This window comes from Sorex fumeus, unplaced genomic scaffold (assembly GCF_029834395.1).
Source record: "Sorex fumeus unplaced genomic scaffold, SorFum_2.1 ptg000265l, whole genome shotgun sequence".
Lineage (NCBI taxonomy): Eukaryota > Metazoa > Chordata > Mammalia > Eulipotyphla > Soricidae > Sorex > Sorex fumeus.
The window spans coordinates 19,420,600-19,433,398 of record NW_026606322.1 but is presented as its reverse complement, the minus strand read 5'-3'; the positions used below and the strand labels follow the sequence as shown (position 1 = coordinate 19,433,398).

At 34.1% G+C, this 12,799-nt stretch overlaps 1 protein-coding gene across 1 annotated transcript in view; it reads right to left on the bottom strand.

Moving 5' to 3' along the window:
* The window catches only part of CBLB (Cbl proto-oncogene B), a 224,038-nt gene that overhangs the window by 155,754 nt on the left and 55,485 nt on the right, over nt 1–12,799 (bottom strand). The gene's annotated exons all lie outside the window — the stretch shown is intronic.

The following is a 12,799-nucleotide window of genomic DNA, read 5'->3' as shown; positions in this document are numbered from 1 at the left end:
GCAACCACCTCAGCGTGATGCTCTTTGTAGTAGCCATTCACAAGCCTCTAACAGAGCCTCAAGATTTTTATTTTTTAAGCATATGTACAATGCAGCAGGAATAATAATCTAGAGAGGGTTTGTTTGAAAATATCAGTGGTTGTTAGTTGTTGGTGATAGGAGAGGAGGGTGAATGGGCAGCACACAGAAGTCTACCAGAGTGAATTTATTTGTTCAAACCCACAGACTGGACAAAGTGATTTCTGATACAAATTAAGGTATCAGAATGGTTATGTGCTAAAATGGTTCATAAATTAAAACAAATGTGTTATTTTGATTGAGGCTACTGCTAATAGGAGAGGCTGAATGTATGTGGACAGAGAATATATGAGAGATCTCTGTACCTTCCTTCCAACTTTGCTAAAAATCTTAAGCCTCTACAAAGCAAAACCAATTTAAAAATAAGAACCTCGCCACTAAACTGTGTATCACTTAAACTCTAATATATCTACTAAAAAATCAGCTTTACTCTTTATTTATATGGGTACTAGAGTCATAAAGCCAGGGACTGAGGGATAGGAATGTGTACAGATCCCAGACAGACCACTCAAACTGACAAACACTGCTCTTATTGTTTTCCCTTGCAAATTCTGGTTAGTTCACTGTTTTCTCAAATAGATGAAGACCTAGATGGGGCAAAGGTCATATATACTGTTTAATTGCATATGGCAAAACAATAAAGCAATGTTAAACTACACATGTGGTTTTAATGTCCTCTTATCATGCTTTTGAAGTGGGGATTCGGTAAAAAATGAATACGTGACATTTAGAAACAGAGAATCAGCACTCCCTAATAACTAAGTGCAAGCTAGCACAGCAAAAATAGCAACCTAACATTCCTAAAGAAGCACATGTTTGTAGACAGTAAAAGTAAAAAGACACTTTAAACTCACCACTGACCTTACAAAGACGAAATATAAGTTTAATACTCCACCAAGTACTGAAAGCACACACCCAGAAATGTGCTTTAAGCCTTGCCAGGATTCTACAAATTAAGTGAAGCTGGTTTTGCTATGGATTTCTGCCCATTTAAAATCAATGTCTATCTGAAAATAGACCCAATTCAGACATTCTATTGAAAAATGCTTTTTCCTCATTTTTTCAATGAAATTGATGACATAGTTTACATTTCTAATGATAATCACTAGTTTTCTCTAATTTTATAACTAATAACATTTCTTGACTCCAAATCTTACTCCGAAATTCTTATATTAAAATAATCAATTAAAGTACCCAGAATTACTTTTGTGAATGAGAATTATTTAACAGAGTTTCTTTTATTTGCTGTCAAATATATTTAGGGGAGTAAATGGAATGGAGGGGAAGGCAGTATTCAGGGAAGGATCCAGGGTCCATCATACAAAGCAGGCATTTTTCAACTGAACTACAAACCCTGGGCACTTTTGATCGAAATTCTTAAGAATCACACACTTAAGATGACAAACTACATTATGCAGTACACTAGTTTAGTTTAGCAAATTTAATAAACAAATTATAAACTATTGTACAGATATAAATTGAACTCAGGGCAGAAATAGTGCTCATTAGGAATCAACACCTGATATTTCCTGGAAATACTGATTGTACACTGATAATTAAAAATTTTAAGTACTTCATGGGTACAAGTTTAAAATATTCTACAGCATAGAGAATATTGAGAAAGCACGTTTAAAATCCATTAAGCCTCTACTTTTATTACTTCTCTTTATTATCAAAGCAATTAGTTACCAGAAGAAAAGCATTAGCAGATATATATGTGATTAAAAACATTTCCCTTTTTATTCTACTCCAAGTAATTAAAGAGTAGTTTCAAGAAACCTTAATTAGGCCTTTCTCTGAATATTACTGAATTCCTGCTGGGCAAAACCAAAAGTAGGACTTTAATTCCAATTTATGACATGAATTTAAGTCACTAAAACCACATTTTTTGAGTTTGTATGAATACAGTTTTTAACATCTTTCAATATAAGACTATCAGCACATTTAGAACTACTAAAGCCACATGGAGTTTAGAATTAATTTCTTCTTCTCATGGCTTCATGATCAATGCAAGTCACTAAAGCAAGTTATTGTTTTGTAAGTTTCTATTTTTTATCTTAAAAATGACTATCAATGAATTATAGGAATTATCCCTTTAAAGTATAATCTTAGGAGGCATTTGTGGAGATAAGTCGACACTGGTAAAGGAATCTGTGTTGAAACATTGTACTCCTGAAACCTAATCATGAGTAACTTCATTTTTATAATAAAACAACCATTTTATTATAAATATGACTGGCAACGGGCCAAAGCAATATAACAGCAATATGGGCACTTGCCCTGCATGTGGCCATCCCATCCCAGATTCAATTTCTGGCACCAGATATGATCACTTGAGCCCAGCAGGTGTGATCCCTGAGAGCAGAGTAGTGGTAAGCCCTGAGCACAGGTCAGTATAGTTTAAAAAAAACTGAAGACAAAATATACTAGCAAAAAAGTAGTATACATACAAAATCAAGTAAGAACAAAATAATACAGAACTGGAGAGATCTGAATGAGCTGTGAGGAAGACACCAATGGCATTTTCCTGCAACTGAAACTGTGCTACAGATCTGCAAGATACCAGCATTGAGAGAGAACATGTGACATTTCCAAATGGCTAAAAAGAAAGAAAAAAGGTTCCTCTGATTAGGAAAATTCCATTATTCCATTTATTATCCTTTATTATCCTTTCCATTATTCCATTTATCTTTTGTTATCCATTTTAAAATTATGTAACACTATAAAAATTATCTTTTAATATAATATACTTGGTTTCCCTCCATCCCACTTCTTCTTAGACTAGTTTACTATTCTGTTGTAGCAAGGCAGTGTAATTGTAATTGCATCTTGTGGTTTTGCTTGATTTTAACTGGTTCCTATTACTTATGCTCCCTATTCATATCCATATTAGTCTTTGGACAATAAAAAAAAGGAGAATTAAAGAAGAAAATCAGAAAGAAAATGCAAAGATGCTGGTGAAAAATTTAGCAAATAGTTTCTCAAACCCATCCAACATTCTTTCAACAAATATTTACTGAGCATCCATTGTGCTCACTGTTTCTGATGTCACAGCAGAGAGCAACAGAGAATAAAAACAAACCTAGACATATTACAGTAATCACAGAGTTTACAGGACAGTAGAAGAAAGGCAGAAAGCAAACTACCATGCAAGGGAAAGTTGCACAGCAACTATGCCAAGGCTTTTTTAAAAAAGGAATAGGACCTAGAGAAGCCTTACTTACCCAGGGATCACATCGCACCTTCTGGGTTTCAAGGGGGTCACATTTGGAATTTGGGGAACATGGCATAAGAATAGGAAACCCACATTTAGTATGGAAGATTAGGGTAGTTGCGAGGGGAGGGAGGTTAAAAAACACCTGCCTGGAGTAATAAACTGAAATCACTGATAATGAAAGGAAGAAATGAAAGCACAAGGCAGGAATGATCATGAGCCAAAATACTGACCAAAAAAAAAAAAAAAAAGATAACAAAGGAACTGTAAGGGCTTAAAAAGGATCAAGGGTGGATGCAACAAAGAAAGGCTAAATCTGGTCTGAGATAAAATGAGAGGTAGTAAGATGTAGAATCAGGAGAACTTAAAAGGTTATGACTAAGATTTGTGTCCTGCTATGGATTTGAGACCCTCATTCTTTGTTCTTCCTATGTCTATAAAAATGCAACACAGGATAATTGGTAAGCTTCTCCTTGACTTATCCCAAATGAAACCAGGAAGAGCCAAGCCTAATGTCTTATTTCAACTTAGTTATCTTAGGCAGTCTTATCATGTTTCTCTTCTATAATGGAAATAAAATCATCAAGCTCATTTACATCTCAGAGCTTGTGAGACAAGTGAACAGCAAATTTCATTTGAAAAGACAAAACAAAGAGTTTGTACTCAAAGATGGTATCTCAAAAGCGATTAGAAGTAACCTCTCTGAAAAGAATGACCAAATTCTAAATTGGTAAAATTCAGTTAGCTCAACAAAAAAGGAAACAGTGCTAGAGGAACTTCTCTAAAAAGATGAATCATGATAAATGATTAATATATAACTCTAGAATGCAGAGAATAGAAGGTTCAATTGGCAGAGTAATCACCTTGTCTCCTCAGTTCAATCACCAACACCATAAGCCACATTGCACCTCCCAAGCACTTACTTATGTGTAGTGCTAGTGACAAACCCATAGCACTGCAGAGTGAGGCCCCTATAATAATATTCTAGAGACTACTTCACTGCAATACATTATTTCTATGTGAGAAAAGATTAACAAAGACCAAACAAAATTCCTAAGGGAGTATTTGGGATCTATACTTTATTGACTTGTCTCTGGGAGAAAAATATTTTAAAATATAGTGACAAAAGTGAAAATAAAGAAAACCCACAAAGTAATGGTTATTGATTATCCTTTTATTATTAAATACAAAGTAGGTACTTCTTTAGGATACTATTCGAGTTATAGTGTAATCTTCAAGCACAAGTTTTTTAGGAAACTTTTATAAGTTCACATCATAGAAAAATACAACACATTTTTGACTAGAAATATAAGTGCACATTGCAACTATAAATATGTCTTTCAAGGTTTGCAAGAATTGACCACACAGGCCAACAACAGAATTGTACTCATAATTTCCTCAACAAAATATTAGAAAATTTATCACTTCAAGGGGGGGAACACATATCTGAAGAATAAGCAAGCAACTCTACAAGGCAATCTAGTAATAGATTATTGGTAGCCATATATCAAAATAATAAGCAACAAGAACTCCAAGTTAGATATTAATCAACAACTTGCAAATAATGTGACTGTTTTTCCCCACCACTGGGAAATTTGCTTTTGTCCTCCACACCATCAATGGCAGCATTTCAGTAAAGAAATTCTGTGTAACTTAATGACTACATATTTGGCTCTCCCATGAAGAAAGCATCTAAGACAAAGCTGATTGATGGTACCTAAATAAATAAAATTTTGTTTAAAATGAAGTTCAATTAAACAATTTAACTACTGTGGTTTTTTCCTCCAATGAAAAGGAAAATCATGGGCTTTTTTATGCACCAAAATACTCATGCCTGAGAATTTTTAAAGCAAAGAAGTAACACTCAAAATCTAACTAGGATTTGGAAAAAAATTCAATACTCATAACACAACTTTCATGTTTTATGTTCGTGTTCACATAAACAACAGTAAGACCAATATGATAAAAAAGGAATTTAAATGAGGATTTAATAATATGTTTAAAACATATTTCTTTACAACAAACATCACTGATGCTAAATAACTGCTTTCATTTTGTTGAGTACAATGGTGTATTTAAACTGACTTAAATTCTGAAAAAATATCTAAATCATTACAAACATATTTGAGGAGATATAAGTGTATAATATATTCTGAAAGAAAGAATGATTACATTTATAGAACTCAAGATTTAGTACATGACAAATTTTGTTAACTCTTCTCAAATCACTCATTTGGCTCACTCCCACTTTCCCATTTCACTACCACTACTACAAAATTTAGGCTCCAGGGTGCTTCCTTGGCTTGCACACAGCCAACCAGGGTTCAATTCCCAGCACACCATATGGTACCTCAAGCCTTGCCAGGGCCAGGAATTAGCTCTAAGCACTGCTGGGTGTGGTCCCAAATCAAAAAATTTAGGATTCAGTTACACACATACTACAACAGTCTCATTAATATTCATGAAGTCTATGGCACATATGTATTCTATCATTCAAGAGTCCGGAACCACTAAGATCAAGGTCCTGCCAAGATTTGATTATCACCCACTCCAGCATCAAATTTTGTCTCTCATGCATCAAGGCAGTTAATGCCTTCCTCCATTCCTTGCACATTGCAGCCCCTCTATGTCCTAATCTCTGAACACTTACAGCCCATGTGTTTCTGAAGAATCAAATGCTCCCAACATCACCAATGGCAGGAAAAAAAAATCTCTTGTTTGAAGTTCTTTCTTTCTTTAAATCCCCTTCAAAAACACTTCTTAGCACTCTTCGTATTCAAAAGCACAGTTTTCTGTATACTCATATCAATCCTCTCATTTGAGAGCTCAGATCAGACTGAGATTTAAACTAGGGAGAATAACAGTTGTATCTAGAGATGCCAATTACTCTATTGAATAACTAATAAAAACATTTTGGGGGAAGCGGGGAGACAGCGCACAGGGTGCATTCCATGCTTGAGCCCTGATAATGCATGGCCTAGCACCTGGGCAATGCCAGGAACAGCCCTGTTATTTCCCCAAGCATTACCATGGTGACTGTAGTATGGGCACCACTGGGCTTGAGAAGCACCATATTACTAGGCCCTAGCACTGAACCATTCAGTTCATACTACCAAGCCAGTATCACTGAGAAAGGTCCCAAAGCCTCCAAACACAGCTGAGGAGTCCCCACAAATATACATGTACATATACTTCCTTGTTCCTTTTGGGTAGAGTAGTTAAAAGAAAAATAACATTAATAATCCTCTTCAAAGGTTGATAAGCAAAAATCACAGGAAGAAAAGTTATTACTGGTGCTTCATAAAGCAAGATATATCAAGAAACTTTATCAGTAAAAAGACCACATGTTTTCATATGACTGAACCTTGGTTTTCATTTTGTTCAGCAATGAAATTAACCAGAGCAAAATGACTACACAAAAGTCACGTAAATTCATCAAATTTATTAAATCTATTCGAATAATTACCAAAGAGACATGCTCTTTTTTAAAGAAGGTGTTTACTTAACACTTAACACTTTCTTCAAAAACTTGATTTTGCACCCAGATTACAAGTGCACTAAAAGAAGGCTTGCAAATACCATTTATTAGACCATATGCCCCCCAAAAGTACATTTTTAAAAATTTATTTCAAAATTACAGAAAGTAGTAATTGAAGTAAAAAGAAAATCCTATGTTAAAAGTATACTTTAGAAGAAAAGGGGAAAATTGTCTCTAAACTGAATTCTACTTTGTTTTTCTATGTAATTATTATTTGCCTGTCAAGCTAAATGCTTCTAAGAAAGTCTATACTTGAAGTTGAATTATTACCTCTTTAGTTAATTCAATAAATCATCAAGTTAATGAGCACAAGAACGTGTGTCCAGTATCTCTGCAGTGGATACCAAAATCAATGATCTCTGCCAAAGGAATATAAATTTCAATTGATAGATTAACCACAACTGCAAGTAACCTAAAGCAAAATGTACTTTCACATATATTGGTATTCGTGTGTATAAGACCAAAGATAGGTCCAGAGAAAAGAAAACTTCGTGAGACCTACAGCCTAAAGGAAAAGCTGGATAGAAGCCAAGTGGGCAGGATGAACCAGATGGTAGGAGAGGAAATCTTGACCAAAGACACTGATTGAGATACATATTAGCATGACAGGTTTCTAGGATTATTATGAATGAAAAAAGAAAAACAAATGCCTCTAGAATAAGAAGAAATATCTAAAGTAAATGGGATTAAAATACTAAAGATAACTTCCCTTGCTTTAGCACAGTGGAAGAACAGATGTAAGAAGGCAAACCGTTAAAAGCAATTTAACCAGAAATGAAGGATGAAATTGTAAGACTGGAAATTATAAGAAAAAAAGCAACAGCTAAGAATACTTTTTTTTAGGGAGAGAAGGTTCTGTAGAACACAGGGCTAAATGGTAAAGGGAAATAAGTAAAGAAAATAAGAAGTTTTAGGTGATTTAAACCTTGATGACAAAAACAAAGGAAAGAATATTGAGAAGTTCAAGTCCATTAAATGGAGATTGTAGTAGGGTTTTCAAATACACACATCATAGCAAATATCTGAGCTCAACACAACAAAAATATGAGACATAAGAACAATACAGGCAACAAGGATATTCAAGAATTAAATCAAATCAGTAAAAGAATAGACTTGTGTTAAATTATAATGAGGCTTGGGAAAGACTGGTATTTTAAAAAGGTGAGAAATCAAAGAAGGGAAACATGGAAGAGTAAAGAGGAAAGAAATACAGAATACTACCGAAACCACAGAATGAGTATTTCAAAGACCATGTGATGTATAGCAGAAATCAAGTGACTGAGTTAAATAAGGCTAACGGAGTTATCAGAGCAAGTTGTGAACACCAGAATACACAAAAGCTCAACAGTAATAAATAACAGAAAGAGTGAGTAGGAAAACTCAGGGTATGTACATCAGCTTGGCCATGAAGACAGGTAGTAAAGTGACCAATTCAAATTTTCAGCTTGATGGGAGAAAGAAGCTTATATGTAATAAATATTTGCGGTGTCTCAGGCACTAGGCACATAAAGCAAGCTACAAAGTATAGCCAATAAAATATAATTTAGGTTATTAAGTTTCAATTCTGCCAATTTACCACTTTATACCATTGTGCAAAAACTTGTTTCTAGGAATAAAAATACACTTCTGAATATAAACAATTACTATTTCAAAGGCTTTAGTTATATTATCTATTTAAATATTCTGGGTTTCCAGAAATCCATCTGTTTTCATTTAAAGATGTCATAATACTACTAAGCTGTTTTTTTTAATACCACAAATTTTATCAGAATTAATAAAAAACCTGTCATGAAGAAACTTCAGGCAATATTTATTCCAAAGAATAAATAGCAATAAATTAGCAACGAAAAAATATACTCACGAATATACTCTTACAAACTAAGATTCTAGACTTAAAAACAACAAACTCATTCCATACTAATTCAGTCTAATAAATAATTGTTTTGAACAACTTTTCATTAACAGAAATTAGCATTTTTGAGATTATATTCATGCACTACTGAGGATAAGTTTAACAAATAAAGCCTTAAACAACTGTCACAGACACGGTCCTCTCGTTGTTCATCAATTTGCTCGAGCGGGCCCAGGAACGTCTCTATCGTGAGACTTGTTCTTACTGTCATGGGTAGCTTGCCAGGCTTTGCCATGTAGGCGAGATACTCTCCATAGCTAACTTGCCGGGCTCTCCGAGAGGGGTGGAGGAACCGAACCCAGCTTAGCCAGGCCAGCTGCATGCAAGGCAAACGCCCTATTGCTGCGCTATGGCTCCAGCCCTGAATTATAAACAATTTTTTAAATCAGTGTTTAAATAATAAATAAATAAATTTACAAGGTCTATTAAGTTTTTTCACACTGATTCTTTTTTTTAATTAAGGCAACTAATTCAAACTCAATCTTAAGTTTACGGCGACAATCATATGATTTGAATTGTTTTTATAATAAAACAAATACACAGTTATTCATTGCCACTGACTCAATGCAAATGCCATAAACAATTCTAAATATGATGGAAGCAATTAAAAACTTCATAGTCAGAGATGGTAGAGAGGGTAAGGCATCTGCTTTGAGCATGAAGCCAGCAAGTAAACCCTGAAGATTACCAGGTGTGCCCCCATCCCCCATTCCCACCCCAAAGAACATAAAAACAGAAAAAAAGAGAAAAAATGTCCAACAATAATCAAAATATAAAAACCATAGATATTTAGAAAATGAATCACTATGAAGATCAATTTTAAGCAACCAGAGCATATGCAAAATAATGCTATTTTATCTCTTGAAGGCATTCTGTAGTTTATAAAGCAAAGTCAAGAAAAACAGATTTATAAAAATGATGATTTGCCTTCTCATTAAGAAAAGAACATTTTGGTGAGCAAAGGGATACTGAAATGGAAGTCTATTTTAACTTGTCTCTGACTTACTTCACAAATGTACTTGTCAATCTGCAAAAGAGAAATTCATATACATATATGTATAAACTATATATAAATATATACAGAGACAAGAGACCATAACTACATTATACTTCAAACAGACTTGGCAAAATATCAGAAATACTCAGACTAAGTCTAGACTTGTTTATCAGCTAAATATAGTTAAATATTTGAATAGAAAGGTGCAAATATAAATATTTTACTTGGAGCATAAAGTTTCTCTGAAAGTCAAATTAACAGATTCATGAAAATATATGAGGTGCAAGTAGCTTCTGTAACTTGAATTCTACAACCAGCAGAAACTAGATGGGTTATATAACTCCACTCTGGTTATTAGTGATCAATGGCATTATTTTGTTCTTGTTGTATTTCATGTGTGCAGATTAGTCCCCTTGCTCCTGATAAAGTTCAAGTCTCATTTCCAGAAATATATCCTCAGAACTCTGTGTTAACTGCATGGAAAAAGGAGATGTTATCTTTATATGTGAAACCACACTTACACTATGTATGTTAAGGTTTAGAAAGAAGCTGCTAAAAAAAAAGGGTTTAAAACAATAAAAGCAAGATAAAAAGGATGAAGCATTTGAATTGTCTCTAAGAAAAGAATTTATCATCAATAAATGGCCAACATATAAAAGTTCCTTCTCGTTAATGAGCAGTCTGCCTACACATTCATTTCCTTCTTTGTAAATAACACGCACATAAAAAATAAATAGTCCCAATTTTAAGAGAATCTACTCATTTGTTTTAATCCCTGCAGTCATAATTAAGTTACATAAATTTCATATACATACACATTAAAAATACTGAATGAGATAATACAGAAAGAAGTGTTTTAGGATAATGTCACAAAAATGTTTAATTACAAAATCAGGAAAACATGTACAAAATAACTAAAGTTTTGCCTCCTCTAAGGAAATCAGGTTTTAAAATAGAATTAGTATACAACATTTATTCAGCTTAAACAAGTCCTAGGAAGTTTTCCATCTTTAAACTCTCTCCATTGCATTTTTTTTTTCAGGGAAAAAAGCTAAACTATTATTTTAGGAAAACTAGCTATTAATAGTTCTGAAGATCATAATATCTGGTTTATACAAAATATTTAATCTTTAAACTTAAAAAGTAGCAAATGAAGTTATGTAACTGATGTAGCATAGGATACTGTCTTCTTTTGGGGGGGGGGGGCTGCATCCAGCAGCGTTCATGGCTATACCCATCTCCTCATTCAGGGCTTACTCCTGGCAGGCTCAGGGAACCATATGGGGTTCCAGGGAATGAACCCAAGTAAGTAAGCTATGGTGCAAGGCGAGTACACTACCCATTGTACTACCACTCTGGCCAGAATACCTTACTTTCAAACACTTATATTTTTATACAAATTCCAAATAAGAACTAAATATTCAAAGGTTTTTCAAAGTTCTTATTTTACAGTATTCAGAAAATTGCTCTAATTCTCATGCTGTCCTTTACATCCAAATACAAAACAATTTAGTTGTCTAACACTGTTGTAATATTCCAGTCCCTAGAAGATAAAGAGACACATGACATAGAACTCAAAACGTGATAATCTCTGCCTAAAACCAACAAAATTGTACAGGTTTGCCTCTGCTCCTTCATAAAGGCCAAGTGCCAGAGCAAATGGTCTAATCACTGAGGCCATTTAGTTTTACTAATATGTAGTATTCTCTCATAAAAACCAGTCTACAGACAAAAGTTAAAGATTTTACAATGAAAGTACAAATTCATGTAATCATTACTGCCAAAGCAAAAAAAAAAAAAACAGTAAAAAAATAGTAAAAGGGGAAAAAAAAAAAGAAGAAATCCCTGCAGGTCAAACAGAAAAATAAACTGATTACAAAGGTCAGTGGCACTTGAGTGTTGATAGCCAAGATTGCCACTGCACACAATCATCCAACCATTGACTCTAGTTTTGTAAGGATTCCCAAGTATGAAATATAACTTAAATAAATGTATAAACAGGCATACCTCATTCTGTTTTGTATATCTGTGGTTTTCTAAGTTTCTCCACCAGCAAAATAATTACGACTTGCTGAAGACTCAGATGTTTGCTAGTATTATTTTCAGCAATAAAGTACATTTAGGACTGCAGCAATAACACAGCGGGTAGGGCATTTGCCTCGCAAGTGGCCAACCCAGGTTTGATTCCTCCGCCCCTCTCAGACAGCTTGGCAAGCTACCGAGAGTATCTCACCAGCACAGCAAAGCCTGGCAAGCTACCCGTGACGTATTTGATAAGCCAAAAACAGCAATGACAAGTCTCATAATTTGTTGTGAGACATTACTGGTGCCTGCTCAAGCAAATGGATGAACAATGGGAGAACAGTGACAATGAAAATATATTTAAACTAAGGCATAATAATGTTATTGGTCACTTAATAGACTACAGTACAGTGTAAACATATCTATATCTTATATCAAAAATATGTGGTAGGTTTCACTGATATGCTCATAAATTTTTGATGGTTTAGATATGAACCAGCAGAATTTACAATATTTGTACATAGGATTTGTGCTCAATAATTCCTTTCCTTTTCTATGCAACCAATTTTTTATCATCTCATTATTTCAACAACGTCTTATTTCTCTGTCTTTACCCACATCTTTTCTCCAGTTCAGAGGAAGAAATAGCTTCTCATTTCCACTGTCCAACTGACTTCTTCTCATAGCCCAAATTTAAACAAAAATAACGTGAAATTGTAACCAACTCTAAGTACACTAAGTACAATGGTCTTTATTCCCTGTTTTAATATCAAAATCTCAATAATTATTTCATACCAAGGGCCAGAGACATGCTCAGTGTTAAAGGATGTGTGAATTCTTGCACATGTGAAGCCCTGGATTCAAATATTCGAATACTCCAGCACCAGGGCAACATCCTGAGCTATCTGTAAGCACTGAGCCAAGAATTGCCCCTAAGCAGAGTCATATGTGTCCCAAACTCCAAACAAACAACAAACAAAAACTTGTTATATACAATCATCATTTTTGTTCTGTTTGTTTTTTGGGCCACACTGAGCA